Source organism: Ixodes scapularis, unplaced genomic scaffold (genome assembly GCF_016920785.2).
Source record: "Ixodes scapularis isolate PalLabHiFi unplaced genomic scaffold, ASM1692078v2 PGA_scaffold10__122_contigs__length_95168666, whole genome shotgun sequence".
Lineage (NCBI taxonomy): Eukaryota > Metazoa > Arthropoda > Arachnida > Ixodida > Ixodidae > Ixodes > Ixodes scapularis.
The window spans coordinates 80726907-80747515 of NW_024609836.1; the positions used below are offsets into that span (position 1 = coordinate 80726907).

Consider the following 20609-nt stretch of genomic DNA (forward strand, 5'->3'; position numbering starts at 1 on the left):
TCTTTAGTTATCATTGGCCTCATCTGAATAAAAATATATAAAAGATGTGTGTTGGTTTCATGAAACTGGAACTCAGAGTCAGTTCTTGTATAAAACACTGCTAAGTGTAGGCTTTGAAAAAGGACCCTACTTTGGGGAGTTGTATCTTCTTTCTCAGTAAAATGATGCAACATGTTTTTAATGGAAATGAATGCCGAAATAGAGTATAACAGGTTACCTAAATTTAAAAAAAATCGAGGGTGGTTTTTTTTTTTATTCGCATCGGAATTTTTCTTTGTTTGATTTTTTTTCCATGTTTGACTAAATATATCCTAACTATTGTATCACACAGATACCTTAGTTATTTTTTAAATATTAGCTATATATTAGTAGAATAATATCTGCAAATTATATCATAATGATTAAATTATTTCATGAGATACAGACCTCCAAAGTTTGCCATTTGTCGTTCGAGCAGGCATGTTTGTCAATTTTTAGAAAAATAAATAAATTTTAAATAAATATGATTACTTTATATTACAAGCAAGCTATACCCATAGTTTGCGCCTAAAACGTATTAGAGTTCTCCTAATGTTATCGCTTTAGTTATTCACTCTCAAACGGGCCCCCTCCATCAGTGCGCGTTAATGCAATTGTCCACCACCTCATGCCTTACGATTTTTCCTGTCCCCAAGTATTTTTTCTAGTCAAAACTAAGTTTGGATTCGTTCATACCAGACACTAGACAATAACATATAAAAACATCAGTTGATTTGAAAATGTCGACTAGCCATCCTTTGGTCGATCTTATCTGAAATCACCCAATAATAAGTTCCAGAACCACGTGACTTCCGGTATCCTTCTCCTCTTCTAAATTTGTTCTTCCTCCCCAGTCCTGTTTCGGTTTCTAGCAGTTCCGTATATTGACTTAATTAAAAATATACGTGACGCAGTAGCAAAATAATGATTGGGTAGTTTTCGGACAACATAATATCCTGGAAAAAAAAAAAAAAAGATAGAACAAAAAATGTGGGGATGTCAGTGTCCTTTAAGCGGTTGCAAGAAAGCTTAACGCACTCAACTACAAGATAACTCAAATGTGTGAACCGGCCTCAACCGCAAGATCATCAGTTGCGTGTAGCGCGCTTCCGAAAGTATACGAATATTGAAAATATATAGAACTGGTGCTGGTATTTGGTGCGTACAACTTTACCGTTTCCTCCGAACACGTAAAACAATCCTCGGATCCCCCCCCCCACACACACACACGCACACACGCACACACGCACGCACGCACGCGCACACGCACACGCGCACGCACGCACGCACGCTCGCACGCACGCACACACACAAAGAAACAGAAAAGAAACAACGATCTATATAGAAACTCAAGTTTAATTCACTCATTCATAATTGACAAATGCATAAAACGTCATTCATTCATGCGAAAGCCAGTCAAGCAGGGCCAAAAAGTGTAATGCCGCAATGTTCGTTCGTTATATCGGTACGTTCACCGGCTCGACCAATCGAGCGATGTGAATGATCCGTGGCCTTGCCCTTCAGGTATGAGTCGTACTGTCTTCTGGTGTACTGACGTGGTCTTGCCCTTTAGGTCTGATTCGTAATGTCTCCTATAGTTACTGACAAGGAACGCAGGGCGTAGTTCTTGCTTTCCAGCTACCGCTTGCTAATTCGTCCTTCACCATTCTGATCGGGTCGCAATCTTTTTAACTGCGGAACAATAAGATGACGGGACTCGCAATGACTTGCGCTTCTTGGGCCGTCAGTGACCGTAGCATCGACGGCATCTTTAAAAAGAAACGAAAACACTTCAACGCGTAGGTGACATCCCGGCAGGTTGTGATATGAATATGCGTATATGTACAGAACTTTATCCCTTATGGCGTCCAGCGCTCTTGCTCGTTTCGTCCGTGCCGCCCTTGCCGCATCGATGCCGACGCTAGCCCAGCTTGCTGGCGATAACGGTCAGGGGTTCGATGAAGCCCTTGTCCTTAGCGCGGGCGTCGTCCACGGTCGGCAGGGGCGTCAGGCTCTTGCAGGCTTCCGAACCGGCCCTGTACTTGCCGCAGGCCAGGTCGAGCACCTCGCCGAAGACGTGTTGGATGATGGTGTCGAAAAAGGCCTCGGCCTCCTTATCGCCGCATTTGGTCTTCAGGCCACTGGTGGCGCAGCTGGCGAAGTCGGCGTAGTAGCTGCCAGGGGGAAAATGAGCAGAAAGCCTTCAGTGAGCAGACAGTATGCACGGAAGTCTTTTCTTTCGTGGAAGACCCACGTTCAGTGTGTTACTACTGCTGTATGTTGGGTTACCTCTTCGTTAAAGCAAGACATGTTTTTAATCAAAAGTTTTTTTCTGTCCGTTTGTCCGTGGGTTTCACGCTAAATGCAGCGGGGAACTGACATCGTGTGACCTGACATAACGTTACCTAAACAATTCAGTCTCCACGTGAGATTTTTCGGTAAAAAATTTCTGTCACGTGACCCGATGTTGAGGGACCTATACACTGAAGGCGCAAGAATGCCTACGTTATTTGGCCGAGACTGGCTCAGCAAAATAAAAATCAGATGGCATGAAGTCGTGCAAGTGAAGGCCTTGACCGCGGAAACGATACCGTTGACTGAAAAGTATCGCCACGTGTTTCAGCCAGGGTACGGAGAGATAAAGGGTTTTAAGGCTAGCATTTGTATGAAAGAAAACTCCGGCCCGGTGTTCTGTAAGGCGCGTCCAGTGCCATACGCTTTGCGCGAGCAGGTCGAGCAGGAATTGGCAAAATTAGAAAAAGCTGGAGTCGTGTACCGGGTAAGGCACAGTGAATGGGCTACGCCCCTCGTAATCGTGCCGAAAAAGAACAGCAAAGAGCTTAGGATCTGCGGTGATTATCGAGTCACTGTTAACCCTTGCATGGAAGTTGACCAGTACCCTTTGCCGCTGCCCGAGGACATTTTTGCCACCCTACGTGGTGGAACCGTGTTTTCGGTCCTTGACCTCTCGAAGGCGTATTTACAGCTCGAACTAGACGAGCGAGCACAAGAACTGCTTACTGTCAACACTCATTTGGGCCTATTTAGGTTCAAGCGCTTGCCATATGGCGTAGCGTGTGCGCCGGCACTTTTTCAAGCCGTCATGGATCAAGTCCTGCACGGTCTGCCGGGAACCGCCTGCTATTTAGATGACGTTGTCATCGCAGGAGAGACACGTAAACAGTGTCATGACAGACTTGAGCAAGTGCTCATACGCCTAAGTCAGCACGGCATAAAGGTCAATGCTGAAAAATGCAAGCTATTTCAACAAAGAGTGAAGTATCTGGGGCACGAAATTGACAAAGATGGGTTGCACCCCACGGCAGAGAAAGTAGAAGCCATAAAAAACGCGCCAAAACCGGCTAACGTGACTCAGCTGAAAGCTTTTTTGGGCTTGGTAAATTTCTATGCGAAATTTTTACCTAGTCTAGCTACAGTGCTAGAACCGCTGCATGATCTGCTGCGCAGGGAGACGAAATGGCACTGGTCACGTCAGTGTGACAACGCGTTTAAAACTTGTAAAGAAATGCTGACTGATGAAAGTGTTCTCCAGCTGTATGACGTCACGAAAGATATTCAGCTAACGTGTGACGCGTCAGAATATGGCCTTGGGGTTGTCTTGGCACATATTGTGAACGGTGAAGAGAAACCAATAGCATTTGCGTCGCGATCACTTTCAACATCTGAGCGTAATTACAGCCAGATAGAGAAAGAAGCCCTGAGCATTGTGTTCGGCATAAAGAAGTTTCATAAGTACCTGTACGGGCGAGCCTTTAACGTGATGACAGATCACCAACCGCTGACGATATTGTTTGACCCTAAGAGACAGGGAAGCGCTGTTGCCACGGCAAGAGTGCACCGATGGCTGACATTTTTGGCGGATTACCGTTACAAAGTAACGCACAAACCCGGAACGTCTATCGGCCACGCTGATGCTTTGTCGCGACTGCCACTTGCAGACACTGAGGAACACGCGGAAGATATTTTTTACTTTTCTCCGGTCAGTGATCTGCCACTCACTGCAAAAGACATCGAGCGTGAAACAGCCCGCGACGACCAATTAAGGGTTGTTCGCAACATGATATGGTCTGGATGGCCTAAAAGTGTGCCTGACGAACTGCAGCCATTTTGGACACGACGTCTGGAACTCTACATTGACGACGGTTGTATTATCTGGACAAACAGAATTGTCGTTCCAAAATCCCTGCAGAATGTTGTTCTAGGTTTACTGCATGAACAACATCTCGGAATAACAAAAATGAAAGCTGTGGCAAGGTCAATGGTCTGGTGGCCTGGTATAGACGAAACACTCGAGCAAACTGTACGGAAGTGTAAAATTTGTCAAAGTGTCCTGCCCGCAGCACAGCCTGCACCGTTGTCACCATGGAAGCTCTGTGAAAATCCATGGGAAAGAGTACACTTGGATTTTGCCGAGAAAGAAGGAAAGACGTTTCTTGTGGCGATTGATACTTTCTCCAAGTGGTTAGAAGTCAAGATAATGCGCTCGACGACCGCATACAATACTGTTGAAACTGTCCGTTCTTTATTTGCATCGCATGGGTTGCCGATGGAAGTAGTGACTGATAACGGTCCGCAGTTCCGAGCCTCAGAATTTCGAGACTTTTTGAAAGCTAACGGTGTCAAGCACACGCTCACGCCGCCTTATCACCCGCAATCGAACGGGGCGGCAGAGCGTGCTGTACAAACAACAAAGAAAGCACTGCTGAAACAGTTGCTCGATGACAAAGAAAAAGGAAATACTAGGTCACTACAACATAGAATTGACAATTTTGTGTTTTCATATCGCACAACGCCGCACACGTTCACGGGAAAGACACCCGCAGAACTGTTCCTTAGACGGAAACTGCGAACTCGCTTATCGTTGCTACGGCCAAATATAAAAAGTGCAATGATTGAGAAAACTGAAAAAGTAAAAATGTGTGCCGATAAGCGTAGATCTAAGCCGAGATCTTTTGGGGTGGGCGACCGTGTACTTGTACGTTCTTTGCGTGGTGATGTGGTCAAATGGTTTCCCGGTAAAGTGGTTAACGTAAAGTCGCCATCCACATACTTGGTTGTCGTCGGAAACAAAGTAAGGTTTGTGCACGCTGATCATTTGCGACGATCGTCCATTGAAAGTTCGGAGCAGCCGGAAGGTAGTCCCGAGTTAGACATGCCGCATGCCGCAGACATAGTCGCTACACCTGCTGCTAGTAACTACAGCGGTGATCTGCCTGCACAGCCTGCACGTCACCCAAGTGGGATGCCTACCAGTAAGGAACCTCCTTGTGTCATACGGAGGAGCACGAGAGACAGGCGACCTCCTGATCGCTTCCGGTTTGATAATTTTCAATAGGAGTGTTTTGAATAATAGTTGGGGAGGGAGTGTCGTATCTGCGTGTTTATGATAACAGCATGCCATGAAGTATGCACTTTTATGTATGACGTCAGAGTGCTGTGCGCCTGCGTCCGGTCTATCTTATCTGTATATATTGAGCCCCGATTTGATGTACCACTAGTTGTTGGTCCCGAGGCTGCCTGTGTTGCACTTCGCAATAAAGTGCTTTGCCAGACTTGCATCCCGGCCCCTAAATGTAACACCCGCTAGATTTGGAGGGAAAACTGATGTCATGTGACCTATTCACAAGGTCAGTTTTCCTCCTTATTTAGCAAGAAATGTATTACAAAATAAAGATGGGTTCTTCACTTTCCAAAACCACTGTTTAGCGTCTTTTAAACAACTTTAAACGATATCGTTCCTTAAATACTGCATTTAACGCAGCATAGGACTTCGGAGATTAAGGCGGCTGCCAATTTTTTTCCACTCATTATTTTCAAGTTCGATCTTTATAAAAAGTTAATCGCACCGAAACTAGAAAACGTAGTGTAATCCCTAGTGAATGATACACGCTAAAGATACCAGGGAAACGGTCGCATTGCATTGGCAGTTTTTTTTTTTTTTTTTTTTCAACTTGAATTAGTCTGTCTTTTTTTTATTTCAAAAGCAGATCGGCCTTTTAGTGTGCATAAAAAGTACAAAATGCACTATTTTGGTGTATACATCTCATAAAAAAGGTGGCAAAGAAAAAAACAAGGAGAGCTCAATTTTTAAACGTGAAACGTTCTTTGGCAAGGTGTTCGACATTTCATTGAAGCCCAGATAGAAGTGAAGCCTGGACAAGAGCCTGGCCGCGAGGCTGGATTCTAATTGGTTGGTGGGAGGGAAGGAAGGAATAAGGTGCTCGACACTAATTGGTTGACGGGAGGCCATGGGACCAGATGGTATGCGAGGAGAAGTGAGGTAGGCGAGGGAGAGTCCAGCCACCTGTGCGCACCGAGGGAGAGGACCTTGAGAGTGTGGAAGGCTCTGGAAGATCGCCAGGCTTATCAGCCCGATTACCGGTAGTATCGCTTCGTTCTAGGAACAACTATCAAGTCTACACATGGCACGCGTTAAACCCTGATGAAGAGTGCGGTGAATGTAGGCGTCTGGCGTCTGGCAACGTGGAGAGTCACTAAACGCATGTGATTCTAGAACGTTTCATGTAAGCGACACACATGCCTAGCAATTTACCAACCTCTTTCTTTTTTTCTAGAATACACAATCGCTCGCTTCTTTGACTAGCATTAGAAAGAAAATCCTTCCTCTACCCGACACTGTCTTATAGTCCTCTGCCTTCTTGGCAGCCCCTTTCCTTTTTTCCCCATCACCCAATTTTTCTGGAATAAAAGGAAAAGCGACACAAAGGACGAACACAGAACCAAAACAACTGTCTCGTCTTTGTCCTTTATGTCGCTCTCTTTTTACCCAGGTAACTTACCAGCACGCTTCAATTCGTCGAACCCAATGTTTCCTGTCCGTAGACATTCGTTTTCAAGTTGCGACATAAAACTTTGGATGTATGTGCCTCGCAGATGCAAGCTGGATCGACAGGGACACCCACGAGGCCAGTGGCATACCCACCTGTTTTTGAGGGGCGGGGGGGGGGGGGGGGGGTGGGGGGGGGGGGGGGGGAGGGCGGCTTTTGGAAGCTGCCGCACATTGTTTGCCCTGCCCAGTGGTGGCTGTTCAGCGGGGGCAAGCCACATGCCTTGCCCCCCCCCCCCCCCCCCACACACACACACACACACTCTGAGAACTGGGGAAGGGGGGGTCGGCGGCAAGCGCCCTTGTTGGCCCCCCGGTTGGTACGCCCATGCACGAGGCAGTTTTCTTCCTTACCAGCAGGTGTACGGGATCTTAAGGCGGTCGGCGGCCTTCCCTGCCGATCTGTGCAGACCCACGAACAGGTTGTTCATGCAAGAGGTCAGAGCCGGGCCGGCCTTGTTGATGCATCCGACGTTCTTCAGGTATTCTGAGAACGTGCACAAAACCGCATTAGCACAATACTTGTCAAGAACATTTAAAAAAAAAAAACGCCGAATAAGCATCTGCATTGGACTTCAATTCGTCGATGTACATTGCGCTGGTCAATCAGGTCTGACCCTTTCCTATACAGTTGATCTCGAGGAACTTTTATTATTTTTGTTTCTAAGTTGGGCCTGGTGAATGTGGTTAAAGAATTACTCTTAAAAACAATTGTTCATAGCATAAGAATCTTCCATGATAAATCTAAACTCTAAATAAAGTTGGTCTTAGCAAAACAAAACAAAACTATTGCTAATGACAATGAAGGAGTGAAATAAGTTATGCCTGAGCGCTTTGGTAGCCTAAACATAAATCTCATATTATAGTAGCGTTACTGATCTCGACGTGGTCAGCCATTGGCATCTCCGTCTACTTCACTTGAAATGTCCCGCTCTCATGCGCTTCTCAGGAAGATTAAAAAGTAGAAGAGCAGGCTTTGTTCATATGGAGATGCGCCTATCTTTGGTATTTTAGTCAATTTCATTAGCTCGTACGTCAATAAAAAACGTAAAAGCTCCCATTTTACGGAAATAGCTGTTATAGGAGTTTCCAAGCTATATGCTTGGTGGTGTTCTGTTAACCAGAAAATTTCGCTATGTCATCAAACCACGTGACCACGATCAACCAGAGTAGTTTATCCGTTGGCCGGGTGATTGCGCACGCGACAGCGCACCCATAAAGCTTTAAGCAACCAGAGGTGCCGCGGGCCGGCACCTGTCTGCCTCGGGCTGGAGAGAAACACCCAGAGAAACACCACCGCAACTCTTGCGCAAGAGGCAGAGCACTAGTTTTCTTACACATATAGCAGAGCGATCTGTACTAGTTTACTCGCCGCATATGAACCGACGGGGCCAATCAAGAAGCGCTAAAAGTGCATCCTCACGGCGCGCGCCGTCTTTGTGCATTTGCTGTATGCCCGGCTAAACCAATCACGCGCAATATATGCCCCACAATCTTCCGCTGTTTTTGTTTTCCTCTGCCCATGATTGCACAAAGGCGTCGAGTGCAGTGACGGTGCACCCTTGGCGCAGCTTGATTGGCTTCGTCGGAAAGCGGACCGGGACCTCTGTTCCGAGTCCCACTGACTCGCAGACTCCGAGGATGACCGAACACTTGCAGGATATCACACCGTTTTCATCACTTCCATGACTGTCCATCAAACTGTCATTTGATGTGAAACGGATTATAGGAAAATAGTTCCTACCATGTCCGAGCGTACGCCTTGTACTCAGGGTACTCTGATGCGTATAGACGCTTTACACACGCGCCAAATTACAGCCGCCATTGCTGACCTTTTCTTGTCTTACCGAGATGCCGAGCAACGGAAACGGTAGTTGACGATCCTCTACGAAGGCCGATGCGTTAGAAAAGGACACAGTTGAATCTAATATGGCAATAACCTGGCCTGCTATGGTAATGATGAAAGGAAATAAACGAAATAGCAGTAAACAAAAACTGAAGGTCGGTTATGGCCGCGTCCATGCACAGCTGCTACAAAGCGTCTATAGAAAGGGAAGAAGAAAAGTATTGGCCTTGACCACAGAAAGTAACACCGCCTTACCCTGATGCCTGGGGCTCGTGACATTGCAGATGGCGTCGTACTCGTCCCGAGCCGCCCTGAGCATGAGCAGGATGGTGCCCTTGGGCAAGCCGTCCAGACACTTTACGGAGAAGTCGTCCGAGCACTTGAGCTGGGTCAGGTACTCGCTGCACGCAACAGGCCAACGAAATTTGGTCAAGTTATCCGAATCTTGGATGATCGGTTGACATGCGGAAGTGGCATAAGCAAGAAAGCCCCGAGGTTGTCGAGCCGCGAGCTGAGACAACTTCGAGGAGGGCGATGAACCCTTCACGGAATCGTCCATCGAGCCACACTGTTGGCCACCAGATATTGAGTCTCCCTTCGTGCGAGACGTTTACGATCGGATTAGAGCGCACGCCGAGCGCTGATGCGGCACTAGCGTCGAATACATTTGGAGCCGAGCACGAGTCGTGCACTGGCGCTGCACTCTTGTCGAATACATCTGGACCCGAAGGAGCACCAAATGTTGACGTGCGTCATCGTGTCCAATGCACGCTCAAAGGGCATGCCCGAAATATGGTGGCGTCGGATAATCATCGCAGAAGCTACTGGAAGGCGCACATTTTTGAGAGGGGTCTATGCCATTGCGAAGAGCAGACGACGAAATAGCGGCACGTTGTTTTACACACTGTCAATTCAAACTAGATTTAAAGAGAAAAAAACTCACATTGCGAACTACTTTTGGATAGTCTCTCTAAGCTGTCGAGAGGGTGGCAGCTTCTCGGTACACACCCCGAACACACGTACTTTTCGAAGTACCTAACAGTGTTTCAATCAAGTAAAAATTATTGAACCGTGATAAAAACACAAGGGATGCCACTTTGAGATCTACTGTTATGGCACCTGCGCATACAAATTTGTAGCAAAAAATAATCTAGAGAAAAAAACAGACAGCAGGCAAGAGAAAAACGTAATTTGGCCCAAGAGTGGAGACCACCGAGGGGCATGGCACCGAACTATTATGGTTTTGGTATGAAGTTCCAGTTCTAGTGACAATGTACTTTGGCTAGCAGTGCCTTATGATTTTAGAACTAACCAAAAAAAAATGCCAAGGCTTTTTTTTTTTTTTTAATAAATATTTTTGTAAGGGCTTTACACGAGCCAAAGATATCAGATGACAACCGAACAACCATGCAAGGTAGCCTACACGTTTGGCATTTGCCTGGGGAGATTGAGGCGCAAACATGCCAGGTACAAACCATGCGGCGACGCCTAACTTTGTCATTGGTTCAGGAATTGGGACCCGATAACAAAACTTCTCTGAGCTCGTAACGTGACGTAAAGGTAACATAAGTCGCGTACTAAAAGTTTTAGGGTCTCTCGAAAGCGAATAAGGGCAAGAGGAACGCCGATTGAGTACGCTATGTCCAGGAGAACACGCAACCATACAATGAAATGTACAATTCGTGGAAAATTAAATTTTTGTACAGCACTGGTTGCCACCTGTAGCAGTTTTTTTTTATTTTTTATTTTATGATTTCATGGCACATTGGGGCGTTTTATATATTGCTTTCGATTAACGCCGATTTTTCACTTTCCAACAGCTATCGGTTAAGCCAGCGTTTAAGCGAGTGTGAAATCAAACGGCTCTGCTTCTCACGTGCACTGCTTCTCGAGGTCAGCCGCGTTCACAGCCAAGGTATTTCCGCCAAAGTAAGGCACGAAGTCCACGCCGCACTTCTCCACATTCTCCGTGGTGCATTCGGCCAGGTCCTTGTAGACGCCGGCCCTGCACAGACCTGCGGGGTGGAAGGCGCATACGGCGTCATGAAGGGTCGAAACGAGCGGGACGTGCGTTAGGAACTCCCAAGAATGACGCCTAGTTTCACCTTGCTAACTACGACCAATAGGAGCCTCGAATTTGTCCCCGACCCACCGAGATGAGGAGACTGCCACGAACAGGCTGACTGTTCAGGGGAAGCTTCTCCCTTCACTTTAGCAGAATGAACGCTGGAGAAAAGGCGACCTCCTCTCCACGTTCGCTCTGCTAAAGTAGAGGGAGGAGCTTCCCCTGAACTCTTAAAGGGTCAATGCAACGATTATTGTACTGAAACACGCTCTTGTTTTTCACCACACGCAATAGAAGTCGCAGAAAAAAAAAAAAAACAAGCAGCGTTCAAAATTTCAACTGGCAGCCAGAACAAGCGGCCACGTAATCCATGGAGCCGATTAAATGCCGCCAATGTTGATCATACCCACGCTCTGGGGTTGGCAATGCACGGGACACAAACTGAGTTTTGGAAATCGTTAGGGTTCGGCTATTGTCGTCATTGCCGCGATTGGACACAGGCCACTACCCAAACGCTTGCCAAGCTATCGATTATCGCAGGAGCCCAAATTGAGCGCTCACGCAATGCTCGGGTCCAATCTATGTCCCGCATTCAAATATCGTCACTGGGGAATCCTCCGGTCACCCCCAACTACGTCTTCAATTTCTGCGAAGGAGAGACTGAAAGAAAACGCTCGCTTTTGTCCTTGAAATTGCATCGCAACAAACGAGTTTCTTGGTCATTTACGTTGCGTTGCGTGCGAGTGTACTTCTGTACCACTATACTCCGAGTCACTGCTTGTGTGCAGTGCAGACGAAGGCAACGCCAGGCAAAGGGAGAAAGGGCGAACACTAGGAAGGCACGACGGGAGAGTAGGGCGATGAGACAAATGGAGAGCACTATGAACATTAGAGAAAAGAGGAGGTTTCTCTTCTCCTCCCCAGCCTTCTATAGCGCTTGCACTTTCTCCCCTCGCCTGGCGTTGCCTCCACTTGAAACCGTTACCATTTTTCCCTGCCCTTCCTGATGGCGCCCGTCGTTTCCACAAAACATCTTACCAAGGAATTCTCGAAACAAACCTCCGACAGTGGGAAGGTCTACAAAAGGCGGTGGATTCAGAAGATGGTTTTCCGGTGACGCAAATACAATAATGGACAGCACGGCACGCCTGTTTTCGAACCGGCAGAATTTTTGGAAATCTGTCGTAATCGGAAAAAGTAATGACTACCTTTTCAAGTAACGGTCGTTGATTTTTTCCTCTCAAGTGGTCAAGTAAACTAATTGAATAAATATCAGCAAACTGTAATAGTAATGGTTATCTTTTTTTCTTTTTCTTTTAATGACCCGAACAAGACAGGTTAGCGCGGACAGGGCACCAGTGATTCGTCAGCGTTTTGCTGAGGTTCGTGTCCAACCATTGATGACACGGGTTCGAGCTAAACGCTAGTACGGTGTTTGTGTGGCGCTCATACGTTGTTGGAAGGAGGTCGCACAGCCTTTACTGGAAATGGTTAGAAGCCGGTAATACACATGAACCCTTCCGTCCTAAGGACGAGGGAAAAAGATCGGTAAATTATCGGTTAAAAATATACGCAATCTAATGGGCGTGTGCGCACCGGTTGGTTTGCTTATGGGCAGCGTTGGCGTGTTGTGAGAAAGTCAGTACAACCTGTACAACCTTGAAAGAATGGGCAATTATCGAAAGGTCTTTCGAGGGACGTTTGAGTGGGCCCAACACGTCTATTACGACAACGTAGCGGATAAAAAGAGAGAACACTTGATGCACCCATAGGTAGTCAACCACGACGGCACGCGATCAAGGAAAAAAAGCGCGGCGCCACGAAGAGAATTGCCCAGGATTGCCGGCCTCGCGGAAATTCCCAATATAGCATGGAAAGCTAGAGAAATAAAATCGACTAGAAAATTAAAACAAAAACAAAAAAAACGGGTTTGAAGGACGAAATCAAGTTTCTTTATTGTCAAAGAAGCGGCCATACCCTACACAAGATGTTTGTATCGCCAATCCTCCAGACCGTCCGGAAACCACGGAGTTCACGTCTCCATGGCAGATAGCAAGCACTCTTCAGTTGAAAACCCTGCCTCGACCGAAGGGAGGAATTGAACACGGACGGAATGGCATAAACATTGATTGCATGCGGTTCGTCTTTTGCGATAAAAAAAAATGCAAACGAGAGATCTGTACGGTTTGGGAACGTGGCAAATGGCACTCTTTGGCTTCACTTGGGATGCAGGAAGGGTATTGATTTTTCTTTCTCAACCGTGGCTGTTATCTCTTATTCTGAAGAGGAAAGGAGGCAAACAAGTTCTTATAAGAAAAGAGTGACTGACCTTCTTTTTATTTCTCCGAGTTTTCAGGTTTATTATTAACAAGCGACGTCTTTTTTTTTTTTTTTTTTTTTTCTTTAGGTTGTGTTGCATTTTGAGTTGATCAACGTATCGAGTGACACGCATGAGCGTGGCGGTAATCTTGCTCAATGTCCCTGCGTTAATCACATTGTTGTTGTTGTTTTAGATCTAATCGTATTCTGAGTTTCGTCATCCGCTGCAGGTTTCCTTCTATGGTTCGGTGTGATTAGCTGCCGCCGTGTCTTGCAGGAAACTGAACTGGCATATTCTTCGTTAGAGTATCATGCGTATACCAAAGCAAAGCCTGTTGACGACGCATACAGACACCCACGTTTCGCAGCGATGTTTGTACTATTCTTACCATGCGCCCAGGTTTGCGTATGTCAAGGATGTTTCGGTATCCGCTTTTGTTTGTTGTGGTTTCAGTGCGACGATAGAAGGATGCAGCGATCAAGACGTGCAATGTGCGCGTTTCCCCGAGCGATTATAGAGGTCTAATGACGACCGAGCCGGTTCACCAGAAACCGAGTGCTTTCTTTGCTTTCGTTTTCTGCCGTCCCCTGATTCAAGCTACGTGGAAACGTCTTAGCGGCTTTTCTTGGCGGTGGCGCCCGTGAGGAGACTTGAAAAAATTGCGGCCATCATCGCCATCGAAGTGTTCACACGCTGAATGCCACGTTCTCGAGCGAAACGTACGACTTTACCGGGGTCCGTCTGCTTCTCGGAGAGCTAGTTAATAAATGAAGGTCGCCCAGAGGAAAGACGCCTTCAAAGCAGCCTTTATCACTATGTGAAACAAGGCGCCCTTGCCAAGTCTTGTCGTCGCGGTCAGTCGCAAGGCAAGCAGTTACTCAAATGAGATGATGATAAGACCGGGAGGACGAAACAGAGAGGTTAACCAAGGCGGCCTTCAAGTGCGAGCGTAGCAGACAATAAGGAAGCGAGCTCCGTGCTTAATAAGCCTCTGCTTTCATGCAGTTTGCTAGCATCCTTGCCCTCCCCCCCCCTCCTCTTCCTTTAACTAGGCGTCAACACAAGAAGTTGTTTCTTTAAGTTTGATGTTCAGGCATAGCCAATTTTGTTTTTTCGTGTGATGAAGGCTGAATAGGTCTGAGTCTGGTGTAAAAAAACTTGGCTCTTTAGCAGAACCCATGACCATTCCTTCATTAGGATGCTAATGAAATACAACCCTCGCAAGTTGAGTGGATTCAGGAATATATAAATTTAAGATCCCAATATGTGGTAGTAAATGGTGCTGCATCTGAAACTATTGACGTGACGTCAGGCGTCCCACAGGGGTCGGTGCTGTGCCCGTTGTTCTTGGTTTATATGAATGACGTCGCAGAAAATATCACTTCTTATATGAGACTGTTTGCAGACGACTGCGTCGTGTATCGAGAAATTAGAAGCGAGGAAGAAAACTATGCATTGCAACGCGACCTATTTAGAATACACAGGTGGTGCCAAGAATGGAATATGAAGCTAAACCTAGAAAAAACAGTACATATGTGCTTTTTAAGAAAAAAAGATGGACTTAAAAATGTATACATGATTGACAGTACCCCATTACAAACTGTGTTTGAATTTAAGGACTTAGGAATATACCTAACACCATCCTTGTGTTGGCACAGGCACGTTGATTTCGTAACAGGGAAAGCTTGTGAAGTATTGGGTTTTTTACGACCCAATACCCGACAATTTCCGCAAAGTGCGCGAGATTTGTTGTACAAAACTTATATCAGGTCTGTTCTCGAATACGCGAGTACAGTCTGGGACCCACCAACTGCTGTTGATAGAAATAAACTTGAAAGAGTTCAAAACTTAGCGGCTAGATATGTTTCCGGGAATTATAACAGGCGACTCAGCATGAAGAGTCTGAAGGAATTCTTAGGCTGGGAATCTTTTGGAAAAAGAAGGAAAAAACTACGGCTGAAATTGTTTCATAACATTTACCACCGCAGAACTGGTATACAGCGCGAAAACTACATTTTCTCCCCGCATTACATCTCTCATCGTGTCGATCACGAACGAAAGGTACGTGAATATAAATATAATACAAACCAGTTTTAATCTTCTTTTTTCCCCAAGTCTATTAGCGAATGGAACCAATTGCCTTCGGAGGTTGTTGACATTTTGGACAATGACGCTTTTTTTGCTGCATTGTGAGAAGTGTTCTCTTTTTTTGTTTCCCGTGCACTGGGTATGCATGTGCGCGTTCTGTTGTGCGCGTTCTGGTATGCTCCTTTATATTTGCTTAAATGTATCACATTGATGTACACTTCCCCCTCCACTGTAATGCCAGTGGAGCTGTGGGTAAGTGAATAAATAAAATAAATAAATGCAGTCTGAATTACGCAAAATACACTGAATTACATATCTTCTTAATGTCATTCTGATTATGGCAAATTCAATTAGGGGGCTTTACGCGCTAAGCCAATGAAGGACATCTGGCACACCACAGAAAATTAGTTTGCCTCGCCCGGGGATCTTTCGACGTGCAGCCGTACTCTCAGTTACACGGCGCCTTCTCCGTAATAAGTTTCCGGCAGGCTGCGGAGAACCTCGGCCGGGATTCGAATCCACCATCTGGGGATCTGGCACTTTTCCTCGAAGCCACCGAGGCAGCTGGGTGTTCCACCGAAGTCGATTCCGAACGTCTTACCAGCAGCGGAATTCACATCGTCTATTCAAGCAGTTTAATCGACGGAACCATGTATCGACGGAGCCTGGGTTTGTGCACTGAATTTCCGACGTCGAACCGTGCACCATTAACAAAGAATAACCGCGCACTTTAACTTCCCGCGGAGCTCAAAGATAACCGATGATCGCAGTGAACATTGCAATCCGGGAAATGATGCCTGGAAAGAGAAAGGGAATTCGGTAGAGAACGACAGGATCATTTTTTGCCTCCGACGCTTGACATCAAAACCCCAGCGCGGGGACCGTGTGAATGTACGCCGCATGATATTGTAAGAAATTTCTGCGGCTCAGGCCAGGTTGAAAGGCGGATCGCGTGCACAGTATCATGAACCCTAAGATTGACGATACATTTTAAAATTGATATGATAGGCTTTTGGGTTCTATACGACGCTCTTTTAGGCTGACTCCGAATTACACTGAAAACTGTGTAACCATGGGACTGGTCAAAATTGACGATCACTAGGGAGCTGACGAAACTCCGTTCCCATGATTCCTTGAGTGCAGGTCGGGGCTCTTGGGGGAAACCCCTTTTTCGAGAATTGTAGACTATAAAAAGATATAAAGTGCTGATTTGAAGGATTGTGTGCTTTTTTTTAAATGCCTCGCCAGATCTGGGGTTTCTATACCTGGCAGGGTGTATCAGACTATATCTGGCAAATATACCATATCAGAATATATGTGGCCAACCTTTTTATATGTGCCATATCTGAAAACTTCAGATCTGACCAGATATTCTTTTTCTTTTTTTGTAAGGGAGGTAAGTTTGTTTTTGAAAGTTTGATGCGGATGCTTCTACCACTTTCGGGCACCTCTTTGGCAGATCGTAGCACGATACGTTACCAAGCCGATTTTTGCGGTCAATTTAAAGGCTTTTTCCGAATTCGTGGACACGCTGTGTCATCTAGCGTTCTTTTCTTTCTTCGCACATTGGCTGGCTGACGACCGTATTTCTATGTACACCTCTCCATTCTCCATATTTACGTGTCTGACGAAATAGAATAATAAATAAATAAACAAAATACTTGCCTGTGTGCAGCCCGGACGCATTAGTGCCAGCAAATCGAACCGAGACGCCCAAAGTAGCTTTTATGCGGAGACAAAGTTCGTCCGCTTCTTGCAAAGGGGTTGCGATGATGTCAGAACGCCGAGTTCTTATTGGCTGATTGAAGAAAATAGTGGTTAGACCCCAAGGCATCAAAAGCATTGAGGTCTGCCCAGTATCCTTCCACACAAAGCCAATCAGAACTCGGTGTCGTTCTGACGTCACCGCAACCCCTGAGCAAAAAGCAGACGACTTGCTGCCCGCATAGTCACCGAGAGTTTAAAAAATGCAAGGCGTCAGTTATTGTGTCCACGCTTCTTGTTTCATATTCGTTTTTCGGCGTTTTTATCTCCTTACGCAGTGATTGCATTGACTGCGAAACGATAGTAAGGTGCTCGCTTAGGAGTCGCCACGCCCTAGCTGTCGGCGACTAGAGTGAGTTAAATATACGCTTCGACTAGAGTCACCGAATGTTCTCAGAGTTCCGAAACTTCCAAACTTCGTTTCAGCACCGAGTCGCTGCACAGCAGTGGCAACCGCAATGTTGCGCGACCCTGTGCGGTCGAAGCGAAGCGCGTACAGTCTAGCGTTCGTCCTCGTGTGAGCTCTTCAATCCACGTAGGCGGCCTGTGGTGACTGTCTTTTTTACAGCGAAGCTGTTTATGTCTAGGGTTCCGTGGATTTTTCGTGTGCGTCGACAAAAACTCAGCGAAGGCTCGCACTGCCCTCTCTCTGTCGTCGTTCCAAGCGCTTGCGTGCCTAGTTTTCTTTGCTTCCGCCGGGTGGCGGTCCCGTCGCGCGTGTCTAGCTGTGCGCGAACAAAAACTTCACAGAGGGCTCCCAACGCCCTCTCTTCGTCGTCGCTCCAAGTGCATGCGTGCCTGGTTTCCTTTCCTTCCACCGGGTGGCGGCCCCGTCGCGCGTGTCTAGTTTTCTCCGTCTTCTCGGGACGGCGATAGTCCTCGACATGTGTGTGCGCACCTTTCGTCGGGATGACCACAGATCAAGACAATAAATGTGTTCGTGCCTTTGTTCAGAATTTTCTGTCACGTCTGTGTCGTGTGTTTTGTCTTTCGTTCCGAGCGGTGCGTGACTTACTCCCCGCTGTCTCGGCGCTCCCTCTCGCCTCGAAACACATGGAAGCCGAGTGTTAGGCCTTGCGTCTTAGGCGTACAGGATGAAACGTGGCGCGAAAAACACACGCCAGAAAAGAAACATAACGCATGAAATACTTTGTCTTCAGACTGCGCCGATCAACTTGTAAGTTACACAACATGTGACGCCCGCCGTGACTGGAAATCGAGGGAAAATTGTTTAATGTCGGGTTGGAAATTTTAATGATTTATTTCACGCCATCAAATTTCTTGTAACCCCACTACAACCTTCTTAAACATCAACGCCTTGACGCACGCACTAAAATGAAAATTTCAACTGAACAAACAACAAACATCGCAATGTTCCCCGCGATTATTTAGATGATATTCATAAAATATCTATAAGCTTTAATTAAACTTTTGGACCCGTATAGTCCTTACTCAACGGCTCAATAATTTTTTTTTTTCATTTAATTTTATATGTTACGTTAACAAAATTATAGGTTTCTGCTTTTCTTCACAAGATATCATAATGTTCCCGAGGACTGTATTTCTCTGGGTACGCAAATCAATTCGAATTTTGATATTTCCTTGAAATGTGTTTTGTTCCATCCGAATGTCCCGAAATGTTGGGCACGGTCGGGAACAAGCTCCACTGCACTCATAATACAGCATTCGACGTCGCGTTCCCCACGACGCCGGAGGTGTCACTCAGCCCTTCAGACAAATTTACACTTTGATGACTCCTCGACAACAAATGATCGTAATTTGTAATCTGCGCTACTGGTTCCGACGTGCCCGTTTGTGTGGCAAAAACCAATTTCGAGGCAACTTCGCAAATATCGCAATGTCGCCTTTAACGCAGTTATCTCGAGAGCTGTCTGAAATAGTCGAAAGAAAGCTTTCTTTCCGTTTTTCGATAAACTTTAAAAGGTTTCGCGACACGATATCGCCTGATCTTTCTGAAACGGTGCAGTCAAGAAAACCGGCGCCCCTGCTTTCCCGCAAATCACTCGGGGGACCCATTCGCGGCATTCTACGGGGAGAGCTGACGGAAAGAACGCTTTTTGTGATCTCATACAGGTCTCCACATACACCCACTCAACTCTGTGACGTCACGCATCTGCGGCGGCGCTGCAGTCGGCATCGCACATGAGCCAGAAAAGTAGCCAAATGCGTTATCATCGTTCTTCGCCGAAATAAAAGGAATCGCGGCACCGACCTACGTTGGCTCAAAATAAAGGTAACGCGTTAACAGTATCGAGAGAAATTAACTCATGTCACTCACGCGTTACGTTCTTCATGTATGAATGAAATCGTTTTACTGATTTGAGGTTGCAGGCATACGCACAAGCACCATATCTGAAGAAACACAGTGTCCATGCGGAAACTAAATACATTTATATTTAAACTTTTTTTTTTACTTTTTTCTTTGAGTATTTACGAGGAAGGACGCGAGAATCCATATGACTTGTCACCCAGGGAAACAAAAAAAAAATATTGAAGTGTAATCTTCTTGAAGTTCGAAGTCTCGAAGCCGCGTAACAACGCTGCGTGTTACCCGAAATAAGTAGCGTACGTACGTTATGAGTTACTGTTTTGAAAAATGAAACGAATACGCTAGCAAGCTACAAAAAAAATAATAATAACGCGTTCCCGCCAACACTCCGTAGTCTTACTGCCTGTGCACCGAAAGGGTAAACCATCAGATATGGACGAAAGGGTCCGAGAGATTCAGCGAGAAATACGGCAGCCCAACGAAACGCGAACACGAGGACGGAGGAAGCTCACCGATCGTGCAGGCAAACGCGGCGGCACCGAGCAGGAGCAGCGTACTGTGGTTCATCTTGATCCTCCGAGCGTTTGCGACGGAATTAGCAACATCCGGTGGCTCGCCTCGCCTCTTTATGGCATGGCCGGGCGAATTGAGTAAAGGCAGCCGGTCGCGCGTGGAAAGCGCGGCGGCATGTTTACCTTGAAGGCGCACGCACGCACACGCGCACACACACACCGACAACACGATCGCGCGGACGTGTTGTGATTTCTTCAATTTTCCGTCGAAGGTCGCGGAGAGAGACGAGCCTTCTCCGCGTTTCCGCCGACTGCGGGAAAAAGAAACAGCAAGAACGGACGTCTGACAGATGCAAGGACATGGTCGGTTAAGCTCTGGTCACACTGTGTACAGAAACGTCGGTCTGGAAACATTGGCTTGAGGTGTGTTTCTTCCTCGGGTCCTGTGACATCGGTCGAGCAAGGAATGTTTGCAGACACGAAACGAACGTGTTTAGAAGATGCCTAAGGCACGACCGCACATACGTGGGTCATCGTGCATGCGTCGAACATCCTGTCGTTTGTATAAAGTAAGACTGCGCGACTTAAGGGGTATTCACACGAGGGAGAAATCCCGGGGATTTCTCCCAGGCACGCGCGCATCACGAGATGAAAACGCGAGGCTTTTGCACATCGCAAAGCCTGTCGGTTTCGTCGTGGGATGCGCGTGACGGGGAGAAATCCCCGGGATTTCTCCCTCGTGTGAATACCCCTTTAAAGAACGCCAGCTACGTGAGACGCTTCAACTGGCCAACAAGCGTTCCTTGCCCCGAGAGACGTTCTTTGGCGTCGTCTTCTG

The 20609-nt window shown here is 46.7% G+C and overlaps 1 non-coding gene across 1 annotated transcript; it reads right to left on the reverse strand.

Annotated features, from left to right (window-relative positions):
• Window positions 1-1356: 1356 nt before the first annotated feature.
• Window positions 1357-19901, reverse strand: LOC8041210. The gene is made up of 5 exons (XR_005716603.3): window positions 19772-19901; window positions 10609-10747; window positions 8988-9133; window positions 7241-7373; window positions 1357-2192 (listed from the first exon to the last, which is right to left on the reverse strand). It is a non-coding gene; the product is annotated as an uncharacterized LOC8041210 (transcript).
• Between the last annotated feature and the right edge of the window lie 708 nt (window positions 19902-20609).